Raw genomic sequence first — 12,859 nt, 5'->3', positions numbered from 1 at the left:
GCTTTATTTGGTCAGTGTTTTTACCTCTGAAACACCAGGAATTCCTCTGACTGTTGGACTGCTAGCTTTATCTCATCTCACCTCATCTCATCTCATCATTTGGCAAGAGAACATGGCGGCACCTCAAAAACTATGTAAATCAATATGGATCCGCATTTTGTGCTGAACACACAAGTTCCCCGGTTCAGTGACGTCACACAGTGGGCGGTGTCTCGTGCCTTGTCACCAACACACTCGGCAGCAGGACACGGGTGTTCAAGTCCCGTCCAAATATGTGTTTCACAACATGAGTACGATTTTTAAACCTTAATAATGAGGATTTTTTTTTTATCTTACTTCTGTAATTTGACCAATAATATGTTGAAAAAAACGTTACCTTTGCCACAGAGTTTGGGTAAAGGCGCTAACGGGCTACCAGCGAGCTACACAACAGGCCCCTGCTGCCTGTGCAGCATTGGTGAGGACATCCCACACATCTGAGCGTCAAAAACCAGCCAAACAGGCCTCTCAAGCAAAATTTCGATCTTCTGCTGGAGTCGACATGAATGGACCTACAAGCAAGCATCAGTCGAACCCTTGTGTGATTGTTTGTGGGCTTGTAGAAAGAGCTACAGACTAGAACAACCGGCCGAGCTACACAACCTTGAGGGACAACACAGCGCAACCCTGATCCGGCGCCGGCGCAGGAACCAAACCGTACGGGACTGTGGGTCATTGTCGCATTGAAACTGTTCAGACTTAAATCCAATATTTCCTCGACAACAGGACAAAGAGTTTACACTAACAACCCTAAATTCTTGAGCAATTAGAGGGAATTTCATGAGCACATTTCCTCCTACACGCTCACCAGCAAAGCCACGGCCGCTGACCGGATGACCCTACTTTCCTTTTTTGTTCTCATAATTTCAATAGATATCCTGCCGTGACGATGGGATGTTGAGAAGTCGAGGTCATCGCACGCTTCCCCAAAGACAATCAGGCTGTTTCATTGTTTTTATGGTCAGACGTGAGAGGAGGAGTGTGCTGACTTACAGCTGGATCTCTGGTCTGGCTGAAAACATGGCCGTCCTCTTGGTCTCTGTCAGAGTCTGAAACAGATGACACGACTCAGGTTATGTGGCTGTTACAGTCATTCACTGCTTTTTTCACATTTTATTCATGAAGCAGAAAAAAGAAAAATGCAATTACGTGGATCATCTTTTACTTTTTCTTTGTCAGAGTGACGAATAAGAATTGAATAAAACACCATCATCAATAAAATTAGCATCTTTACAGAAATCTTGAGCTCAAACAACAAGACACACAAGGCAGAAAGAGAAAATTCCCTTCATAAGTAAGACAAGACTTTTACTCAGTTCTTAAATATGCAGAATTATTATTTTTGTTTCTATATATTTTTTGGCTCTTTGGTCAATTGGCAGCTTTCCTGGTTGTGTTGCTACTCTGTAATTCATCAAAACCTTTAAAAAGCTTAAAGAAATGGTCACAAGTTTTATTAATATGATCATGAATTACAATAAAACTAATCTGAATGGATGAGATGGCCTCCACTTTTGTTGCAGATGTTTGTTTCTGCAGGAAAAAGAATCTAAACGTGTGCCGTTTGTTCCGAGCGCGCGCGTTTTTGAAGAATACGTCCTGCAAAGGAAGAGAGAATTAAACCATTTCAGAGACGCCGTCTAAGGTGAACGAAGCAGAGCGTGACACCAGGCTGTGACGGGACTGGCAGGAATGCACAGGATCACGTAACAGCCGATCAATACATCACGGGAGGTGCAGCGCTGTGAGGCTGCAGGGCCCTGAGATTCTCTCCACGTTCTCGGTCGGAGCCAAACTCTCCGGTAAGACAGACATTTTCATGATGACCAGAAAGGTAAATGACATCCCAAAGTAATCTGTGTAGTAATTTGTAAGTACATTAAGATTTTCTCTGCATAATAAAGAGAAATCTCTGAAAATAACCATCAAAAGAGTAATCAGAGAATCCAGAGCAGCTGTTTAGAGCAGCATCGACCGGTCCAGACCTCCAGTCTTCACCTGAACCCTGTCAGCCTGTTCAAGCCACGCCAAGAACCAGCAGTGCCGGAGCGGAAGGCCGCTGCCTGGGTGAAGAAGCTCCTCACATTCTTTTCATTCTCTCCTCAGTCACAACGCGCACATGTGACCACTCGCCGTGTGTTTGTGTGCCGGTGGAAGAACAGAGCTGTGGTTTCTCATGAAGCACAAATTTCTTCATTGATAATTGGTGTCTGCAGCACGCAGAAGGAGCCACTCACATGTATCTAAGCTGAACCTAACGGCAGAAAAAACTCTCCAAAAGTTTACATCCAATCAAAGTCTTGAACGTGGTACAGCGGTGAGGAAGGATGATGCGCTGGAGAGTTTTTAAACTGTTGCATTTGGACATCTGTCTGTTAGCTGCCAGCTATAAAACACGTGGCTGGCTCTTCCTACATTCTGGGGTTACACACAAGTGACCCAAAGGAGAAATAACTTCATGGTGACCTCGAGACTCCTACGTTTGATTACTTGAAAGGCAAAATACACTTCGTGGCTGAAGCACAGCTTTAACACCCCCCCCCCAAGTCCTGTAAACGGGGAACTGAGGGTTAGAAAACTTTGTTCCACTGAGAACAAAGTTGTGGGGCTGTAAATGAGCAACTACTACACCACTGCGCTTCAGCTGAGTGTGTAAATCTGCTCAGTTGCTCTCAGTCCATCAGAAGCACAACTCCCTTCGTCTGGGAATCACCCCCCCCCCCAAGCTATCCCATTCCATGCAGTCCTGCCTTCATGTGATCACTTTTTTAACTGCCTTCGCATAGCGATGTGTGTGTATTTGTGTGTGCCCACCTGTGTGTGAATGTGCGTTTGCGGGACGTGTCAAGTGTCAGAGGGAATGCCGTGGCTGTTTGGGTGGGTTGGAGGTATCTGGTGTCTGGCATAGCACACATTCAGTGCTGCCCAGCCGTCAGCGGCCGGCTCACAGAGGGTCAGAAAGAGGCGTTAAGGGAAGAAGTTCTGAAGAGCCCCAGAATGCTACATGGCGGGATGAGCTTGGCGAAGACACCAGGAACACCCAAAATTCAACCAATCAACTCTCACTATTCAGAGTTTCCCTCTCAGGAGCAGGTGTCAACACCTTTTGCATGTCTCCGTCCTCACAGGAGCGTAAACGTTCCCACCCTGACCCGGTGCTGTGACGCCTCCCTGCAGGTCGAGGGCCTGGAGCTGATTTCTCATGGCGGATTATTGTTGAAACATTTAAAATATGGACAAATAAATGGTCCATCCATCCATCCATCCATCCATCCATTCCTCCATGTTCCCCCTCTTCTCCTGTTGAGGGTGGTGGGGGTGGAGCCTATCCCAGCAGCCTTCCCCCTGGACAGGTCACCAGTCCATGGCAGGGCCAACACATAGAGACAGACAACCATTGGCTCTCCCAGCCACGCCTACGGTCAATTTAGAGTCTGGATTAACCTGGTCCCTCTTGATGTCTTTGGACTGTGGAGGAAGCTGGAGTACCAGAGAGAACCCAGCAGGAACAGGGAGAACATGGAGACTCACCCAGAAAGACCCCGTGCTCCAGCCGGGGCTCCACCCACAACCTTCTTGCTGGGGGGCCACAGTGAGGACCACTGCTCCACCTTGCCGCTCAAATAGATTGTCAGAATGTTAATTTTTTCTTTCTTTACCTCATCATTTCATTTCTTGAGGTTGTAATCTAATGTTAGCATTTGGAGTCTGTGGGTATTTTGAGCTTGAGACTCCTGATTCAGTCAAAGTCACCCTGCACAGTGACCTTCCTGCTGTGCTCCTTCCCTAGAGGGAATCACCGCCATCCCGGATACCGCGGGCATCAACGCTGCTAATCTGTCTGTCACTCAGCCGGATTACACAGAACTACCAGGCTGACTTTCATGAACTTCGGTGCTGCATGAAACAAAGACCAACATGTTGCATTTCGGTCCAGACGTTGGGTTTTTGACAAAATTACGAGATGTTGCATTTTCAAAGGAATGTTCGGCGGCACTTCCTGAGTGGAATTAAACTGTCCTGAGTTGAACAACTTCCAAGTCGTATATTCGAGGGTGGAGCAACTCAGCATGTTCTGTAGTCCACGTTGCAGTATCACACACCTCAACGATATTCAGCGCGGCTTCATTATGTAACAGAGGGAGAGGTCTGCATCTCTCCATGACGTTTTCCCACAGTGGTCACGACATCGTCAGCAGAAACGGATGAGAGAGGAGACTTCTGGACTGTTGGTCACCACAGATCTTATTTCCTGCAGAATCTCTTCAAAAGACAGACATCAGCTGCAACACGTTGCAGTGTAAATGGCTTGTAAGACGTTTCATTTAGTGAGTGTTCAAAAACTGGTCACATCTCTTGAGATGATCCGGTTGTCAGCAGACAACAGCTCTAAACCGCAGCTCTGTGGGACAGACAGACAGACAGCAGCAGGTGGAGGCGGCACGCCCTGGACGGAGCGGAGGAATGGAGGGATGGTGGAGCGGGAGGAGAAGATTTGAAATGCCTCACATCTCAGTCTTATTATAGATTAGACTCACATCTGCAGGCTGCCACACGTCTGACGACGACCCAATCAGTGTGGACCTTCACCCTCCCGGAGGCGCGGGGAGTGAAGCGGGAACATGTGGCCGCCGCTGTTGTTAAGCGCTAACACCATTATTACGTAGTTCTGATCGTTCTGGTTGGTTTCAGTTGATTTTGGCGAAATCTGGTGCTTGATGGACCGACGGGGACCCACTGAGTTGAGCTGCAGATTCCTGGATGGATGCTCCCACTGGGCCTCGCTCATGGATCGCTAACACACACGCATTTGTCCTCACACACTACAGGACTCTGCAATCCTCTTTGCATGCCCTCTCATTGTAAAAATGAGCCGCTACGAAAGCCACCAGGCTCCAGCTCCTGAATTAAGGAACCACAAAGTCCTTTGATGTGTGAGAGCAAATGATGGCACCGACAACTTTTCATGTGTAAAGGCTGTTATGTTTCGTGCGGATTTGAAAACGAGGCAAATTCCAGCATGTCAGTCAGGGGCCCTTTAAGAGGTGCGGAGCGTTCAAGAGAAACCGGCTGAGCTCTGTGACATCACAACTCTCTGCACTTACGCCACCAAAAATGGCCACAAAATTTAGGCTTGACGCCCCACTCAGTCCTCCTTCACACAACAGCAGAAAAGTCACGAGAAATCCTACACGGATCCGTCATCGGTCTTTTCCACATCAGGATGCGGAAAGAGCCAGCCAAGTGGATTTAGCGTGAAGCTCATGGCGACTGACAGCCAACAACAGCAAGACTATCTGTGCATTTGTGGACTACTTATCAAATTGATGGATAAAGAAGATGTGGATTTTACAGGACGATGCTCTTAAGAGTTTGTAAATGGACATTTGTGGACAGTTTAGCTGCTGTTAGCCGTCAGTCTCCATTAGCGCCAAGCTAAATATACGTAGCTGGCTCTTTCTATATTCTGGCATCACAAATTTATGCAGGAAGGAGAAACATCTCCCTGAGTTCATACTTGTGAGGTAAAATACACTTTTTGAGTGGAGTGGAAAAAAAATCAGTCAACAAATGTCCATCACCGGCCTTTTCCCAGTGAGGACGTTGTACAACATCGCAACAATCAAAGTATGACATTCTCTTTGAGACGGCGCTGTCTTGGCCCAACAGTCTTGTTTTTGTTGTTGTGCGCTGACTTGCTGAGGTGAAACGTCGCTGCAGCTCTGATCATGTGGTTCTGAAGCCGGTCGGAGCCTTCAAGAGATGAACAATTTGACAGCAGGTTGTCTCGGTAACGCCGGCGACCGCGCTGAGAACACAACCCTGCCCTTCAGGAAGAGTCCCCTGACACGATGAGAGATTAGCATTTGTTTGTGGAGGGAGGCTTTATCCACCGTGGCCAGATAGAGGAAAAGGTTTTCTCCACGCTTACACTGACATAAGAACACACACACACTCGCACGCACACTGGAGGAAATGCTGCAACAGAATTTCACAATTGGAGGCAGCATGACTGCATGATGTGAGCCTTATTGGATCTAATTTTAGGACAATCACAAGACCAGAGGAGGGAGACGGTTTCTATTCTACGCACCAGATGTCAAGCAAGATTGACTCTTAAAACAGGAGCTGAAAATTAGAGACCGGCATGAGTGGTCCCTCCCACACACACACACACACACACACACACACACACACACACACATCTATACATAAATTACAGGAAAAGATATCCGTCGTTTATTTTCTCTTGGACCGTTTGAATGGAAAGACAGTGTTGTTGCACTGGTGCCAGTGGGGGCACGCCCACATTTGCTCAGTTCAAAATGGAAAAACTGGAATAATGCCTGATTTCTTTCCATCTTTCTGGTATTTTCTTGTCACAAATAGAAACGGAATGATTTCTGAATATGATGCCTGTTGATGTTGTCCATCATTCTGCCGGTCAGTGTCCGTCAGGCCATCGTGCAGCGTCCAAAATAAACACCCACCAAGTGCCAACTTTTCTGTTTGGTGAGGAAATCACGGAGGGTGATCTGCTAAGTGTTAGGACCAAAATAGTGATGTCATAAAATATCTGTCACGACCACATCTAAACCAACCCGCTGCGGCGCTCTGGGTGCGTCTGATCAGATCCAGGTTCCTTTTGTTCTCATCATCTGCACTTGAGAGAAGCAGCTGCTTTGTTTCACTGTAAAACCAAACCAGCCGGGACTCTGTCATACTTTGTCAAGCCACAGCAGTACAGCAACGGACCTCGTGGTGCTTTCGGAGGACCTGGTAAACATCTAAATGTAAAGAGAATGTGAGACGCCAGTCCGCTAAACTTAAAGGACAATTCCGGCGCGAAACAAAACTAAGGTTCCACTGGGTTTTTTTTTTATTAATTGTCACAAACGTGAAATTGCTAAACAACGAACCACGCGAGATTCCACGAGACTTTTCCGTTCAAGATGCAGAGCGTTTGACATTTGACTGGCGATGCCTCGTTTCCCAAGATGGCCGCCGCCTGCAGAAGCCATGTGCTTTCCTTATAAACTTGTCCTTTTAATTAACTTTCTGCACACTTTAGAAGTTCTCAGTGCTTGGGTTTACGTGTAGAGGCTCCACTCGTAGCACCACCGGGCATTTTGCTATTTTGAGTGGATGTTATTGTTAGGATTTGTCCGTTCACCCGATGCCCCTGCAACCTGCACTGGGAGCCAACTAGCAGTACGGGCCAAAACCGGGTTACATTTGGATGCTGTAAAAACAAAATCCCTGCAATCATTGGAAACCCTAACAATACACCGACACACCTCAGGTTTGTCCTGCAAATTCGCAGCCTGATGTAGCGCGAGCGGCCGGGGGGAGAACTAACACGCACTATTCCCATGAGCTAAAACAGCATCGCAACTTCATCATAACAGCTGACAATATATAAGATAAAGATAAACCAAGTGCATTTAGCGAGACCATCAAGGTCCCACTTCTTCAACAGATGAGCCCGGGCTCCTCCTCGGCTGTTGCTGCTTCCCTCTGCCAGGTGGTGCTGCTGAGCGATGCGCAGACAGAGGAACAAACAAAAGGCAAGAAAATGTGACCTCCACGTTGGAGGTTTCATCAGCAGTGTGGAAGCTTCTCTGTCAAACAGATGAGGCACCATGTTTTCATCACAACGTCTCCTTGGCAACCGTCTGTTCTGATGCTGCACAAGATCCTCGAAGAGACCAAGTAAATCCCGCACAGGTCCCAGCAGGGAGCCAGGCAGGAGAGACAAAGAGAGCCAAAACTGGAAACAACTGTCAAGCGTGTGTGTGTGTGTGTGTGTGTGTGTGTTTGTGTGTGTGTGTGTGTGTGTGTGTGTGTGTGTGAGTCTGTGCGTGCGTGCGTGATGATTCACGCATCTCTTTCATTTGCAGGAGAATAAAGCTACACCCATCACCACAACATCAATAATATCCCGATCAGCTGCTTTTACCGTCAGACGTTTGCGGGGCTGTCAGGATTTACAAAGACACCTATGGAGGTCAGCTCTGGCTCGTGTGATGGCGAGTCTGAGAGAACAGCCCTGGGTCAGAGTCTTGGTCGAGGGGGGACATCTGGGCCAAACATTGATTTTATCATCCACCTTTTGCATGTCCTTGACAAACAAAGCCTGTTTTCTGGCAGTGAAACAAATGTGACCTTCACGCAGTCTCAACACATCAACACATCTGGACACCGCTGGCGCCATCAGCTTTACTACCAGTGAGTTGTCTAACAACAGACTTACAATTATAAAAGGACTTACAGACGACGCCACAGGTTCACGCCCAGCCTCAGGTCAAGGCCTGGGGGTCAGACCAGCTCTTGACCTTACAGAAGAACTATGAGACCAAGAAAGCTAAGAAAAGGACGCCAGATTTAAATTCCTGCTCAATGCCACTCGGACCTTCTGGGATCTCTGTTTCCCAAGAAGATCTCACTCTCTTGAATCCATGAAGATCTTTTTTTCTCCCCCTGCAGCCGGGCCTCTTGATGAATCCAGAATTCTGACCCCGTGAGCCTCATTCCTGTTGCTGGAGCCGATGGAGGCCGAGGATGAACAACAGTGAAACTGAAACATCTGACCGCACACTCTCCAAGCAACATCCAGCACAACCCGAGTCTGCTCTACATCGCCAAATACTCCACAAGCTTCCTCGTGAATTCACGACATCAAATAGTGAATAACTGAAATGAATCGATTCCGTTTTTTGAGGGGGGGGTTATCATCATGGTCACGTGTTTCCTCGTCACCTCCAACAGACAATAAGAGGGAATGAAGGCTTGAATTCCAAGCTAAGCTGAAAGACTTGAATGCTACAAACAGCAGGGACCTGAGGGACCTGAGGGACCTGAGGGGACAAACCGGGACACTTGGGCATCCAAACAGATCATTTTAGGAACCACTGTTGCCGGGAGACACTTGAAGAGATAAAAGCATCCACCAAATTCCTCAATGTCCCAACCGTTCAAGATCAGTGAGACAGATCCCAGCAAGACGCACCCACAGGCCTCTGCACAGGAAGTGCCTCCGTGTAAACAGGAAACTGTGATATTTTTCCTCAAGTTTGGCCCACAGTGAGACAAACACACAGCCCAAGTCCTAGCTGTGGTCCCCCTGTGAAGGGGTGAGGTGTAGTTTAATAGCGTCTGTATGTAAATGGCGTGTTGGCCCACAGGTTTGTTTACGCCAGGCTTCCTTCCTGACTGAAGCTATGGGCTCTCTGTGTACGCCGCGGGAAGTGCCCCCTTATGCGTATGTCAAACAGTGTTTCCTCATGAGGTCTCCCTCCCGAGCTACCCAATCAACTCTTGACCCTACTTCCCTGTCTAAAATTAACCCCACCCACAACCACCTCCATCCCCAGTCTGCCGCCAGGAAACAGCTATCATTATCCATCGTTTACATGTCATCATTCACCCTCCGCTCATGGAGACAGCAACTATTTTTATGCTTTCATGCTGTCTTCATAGAACTGCTAAGACTTCAAATATAACAAAACAATACAACAACTTTACTAAAAGGTTTATTTGCGGCGTCAGACTCCTGGGACAGCCTGTCCACATGGAATTAGACGAGGGTCCAGTTACTGGCCTTCATTTAGATTCCGGTTCATTCCAGCAGGAGTGACAGCGGTTTGGCAGCCAAGACATCAACAACTTTGACCACCATGTGAATGTCACATATCAAAACTTGCTCTGATGTTGCACCAGGAAACATTTGGAACTGATCTGATGGAAAATCCCTGTCAGGGATGCTAAACATTTCAAGGAACTTTTTGGGGAAATATGAATATTCTGAGCTGGACAAGAAGGTAGAGACCATAAGGGAGCTGGGAGACCTGCTAGTTAGCTTAGCACAATGAAAGGTAGCACATGGGCATCAGGGACGCTGGAGGAAGAATCAGAAGAATCAGAAATGTTCTTAGACACCAGCGATGGTGCTGGACAGTGTTGCCCACCTGAGACACCGGGTCAGTCCCACGGTTCAACGTCATCAGAACGCACTCAGAAGTACCGGTATTGCTCAATTACTCTTTTCCAAATTCTGTCGTTCCCATTCGCTTTTTTTTTAATGCAATCCTTCAAAATACGACAAGTGTTGCAGCAGTTGAGCAAACACGCACGGCGCGGTGCTCATGTAGCAGGATCGTTTGCAGTTTGGTCGATGCATAGATCGCCCGTCACACCCCTCGATCCCTCGGCCTCCGTGCCCACATTGGGCTGACACACCAGGGCGGAGGGCAGGCGGCTGTGCACTGGCTCGGGGGTAAACAGATCTTATGACTGTCACACTGCAGCTGTCGCTAGCGTGTAACATTAAGACAGGGGCTATGTGGAAGGCCTGCATACTGCAGCTCTGCATGAAGGCTGGAACCAGAATCTCAATATTCAAATGTGTAGTTTTTGATTCAAACGCAGTAAAACAGACCGCTGTTGTTGCTCCACATGGATATAAACACTTTAACATAAGAGTACATCAATAACCGTTAGTTAATGCTTAGTAAACATTAGCAAACGATAACCTGACTGGAAGCAAACGGCTAACTAAGCACGACTAATGAGGAACCAATCTGCTTTGATGATTTTAACATCTTGATGGTGTTCCATTTATCATTTTATTGGATTTATTTTGACGTTCCAGGCATCAGACAGCGTGGAACATACTGTTATGGTCTGGTTCTAACGGAACCGTCTGCATTCATCTTTTTTTTATGACTTCTATATCGCAATACTGCTAATTTGAATAGAATATAATAGTGCCCGCCCCTATTTGACTTATTTCTTTATTATTCTACTGATGTCAGGCCCTTTGAGCTGCATTTACGTGAAAGGTTTCATATAATAGTTAATTAATATTATTGTCATCATGTTTGTTAGCATAGCAGAACATTACCATTGTTAGTTAACTTACTATTGTTTGATAAGATTAAAACTGATGTACCACACATTTCTGACCGGAACAAACGGTTCTACGGCCGCTGGCTCTTCTGCGGGTCTGAGCAAATGTCTGGTGTGAGGTGTCACGACTGAGCCCTCGTCTGAGGGGTGACACGCCACTCTGAGCACACTTAGGGTGAACCTGAGTGTTTGTAAGCTGCTCCTGGCATGCTGGCGTAAACACAAGCTGCAGCTGTCTCACTGAAACCATCTCTGCGTTTAAACAGCGCGCTATTGTTGTGCTCTCCACTGTCAGCAATGTGGAGCCTGCAAGCCCCTGTATTAACTGTTCTTAACGGCTCTCGGCGGCTCCCAAACCGCCACGTGACGAGAGGACATCTCGGAAAACAGCTCACTAAAGTAACACAGAACGGCAAAGGCGCTGAAGACGAAGCAGTCCTGCCGCTGGTCTTCACTCCACTCTCCCAGCACCAGACAGATAGCAGCAGTGCCATCAGGAGGGACTCCTCCACCTCCTCCATCCAGCCTACCTTGACCCTGCGCCTCAGCGAGCCTCCTCCAGCCGTTCAGAGGTGACCAGCTTCAATCTCAGCCTCTCTCTCCTCACTTGTTGCCGTCGGTACTCTCAACAGTTTCCCCCTCTCTGTTAATAACTTTTGCCCCCTGTCACCAGCCAGCCTGTTGCTCCCCTCACTGAAGCCTCAGGCCTGGCCGGGGCCCATGGCATCTCCAGAAGGGACTGGACCAGCTGCCTGATTGGCCACAGGGCAGAGAGATGCCCCCATATTAGGGCAGCAAGAGGCGGGGGCTGCGATAAAGGAGGGAGGAGAAGAAGATAACAAAGATTGTAACATAGTGGACTGTCTGTCTTCCTGGATGTCTGCTGCACATCTCCACAACAAAACGTGACAGTTTGATGAAATCATCAGAACCTGTCTTACTAACACAGAGCTGTGAGAGTAGACGCATCTCAGAGTTGCATCTATCCACTCCTGACTTATCTGATGGGATTTATGGCCTTTTTTAACACCTGATTTGCTTGACTACTAAACTAAAAAGGCTGTTTGGACTGCCGTCCTCTCTGCCAGGACAAGTTTAAAGGCCGCTCGAAACGAAAGGAAGTGCTTTCTCTCCTTCAAGTACTTATAAATATGAGTTTTTTTTCCCTTCCTGCATTTCTTCATTGTTACTCCGTAACGCAGAAAGAGCCAGCCACGCATAGTTAGCTTGAAGCTAATGCTGACTTTGATGGCCTGTGACAACAAAACTGTTTAGGTGCATTTTCTGGTTCAAGCCCCACTTTGTCCATCCAGCTGTGCTCTCAGTAAACCACACATTCTGATCATAAAGATGCTGTTCTGACGGCAGCAGCTTCGCCGGATGATTTCTGAAGTAATTGAAGTGAACGGAGGGATCCGGCTACATCAGCAGAATCTGACACATCGAACACAGGCTGTAAAAACAAAGCTCAAAGGTCAGACTTTCTACTCGGGATAATGGTCCTCCTCGTCTATACGAGCTCAATGCCGCTGAGTTTGCATGAATCTCCAAAGTGACTGACCCGCTTGTACGCTTTGATGTTCCCTTTATGGGACGGTCTCCAAAACCTGTAAAGTACTCAGTCCGTAGTGGTTCACGTCGTAAGGGTTTGCTGGTGCGTTCGATTGCTGAACCGAGCGCTTTGCCTCCGATCCAACAGAAACTAAAAAAGAGGCGAGGGGTCCTCAAATGCCTCGGTGAACTTTCCCATCAGTGACAAGAGTTTATTTTTATCCGAATCAGCTGAAAATAGGAACTGCAGGGCTTGGACGGTGTTTTGGAGAAAGCGTGACGCTTCCTTTCTGAAGTGCAGCTGCTCTGTGCCAGCGTGTGTGTGTGTGTGTGTGTGTGTGTGTGTGTCCTCTTTTCAATC

The 12,859-nt window shown here is 47.6% G+C and overlaps 1 protein-coding gene across 2 annotated transcripts in view; it reads right to left on the bottom strand.

The window, feature by feature from the left end:
• The window catches only part of prx (periaxin), a 33,249-nt gene extending 21,587 nt beyond the window's left edge, over positions 1 to 11,662 (bottom strand). For both annotated transcript variants that reach the window (XM_086216815.1, XM_086216816.1), the window contains exons 1-2: positions 11,478 to 11,662; positions 1,033 to 1,088 (exon numbers count right to left, since the gene is read on the bottom strand). The gene's annotated coding sequence lies outside the window, so the exon portion shown is untranslated. The remainder of the gene's footprint in view (positions 1 to 1,032; positions 1,089 to 11,477) is intronic.
• Between the last annotated feature and the right edge of the window lie 1,197 nt (positions 11,663 to 12,859).

This window comes from Aulostomus chinensis, chromosome 10, assembly GCF_037954235.1.
Source record: "Aulostomus chinensis isolate RoL2024-O1b breed Wild chromosome 10, RoL_Achi_v1.0, whole genome shotgun sequence".
NCBI classification, from domain to species: Eukaryota; Metazoa; Chordata; class Actinopteri; order Syngnathiformes; family Aulostomidae; genus Aulostomus; species Aulostomus chinensis.
Note: the sequence above shows the minus strand (reverse complement) of the source record. Positions and strands in the feature narration are given on the sequence as shown.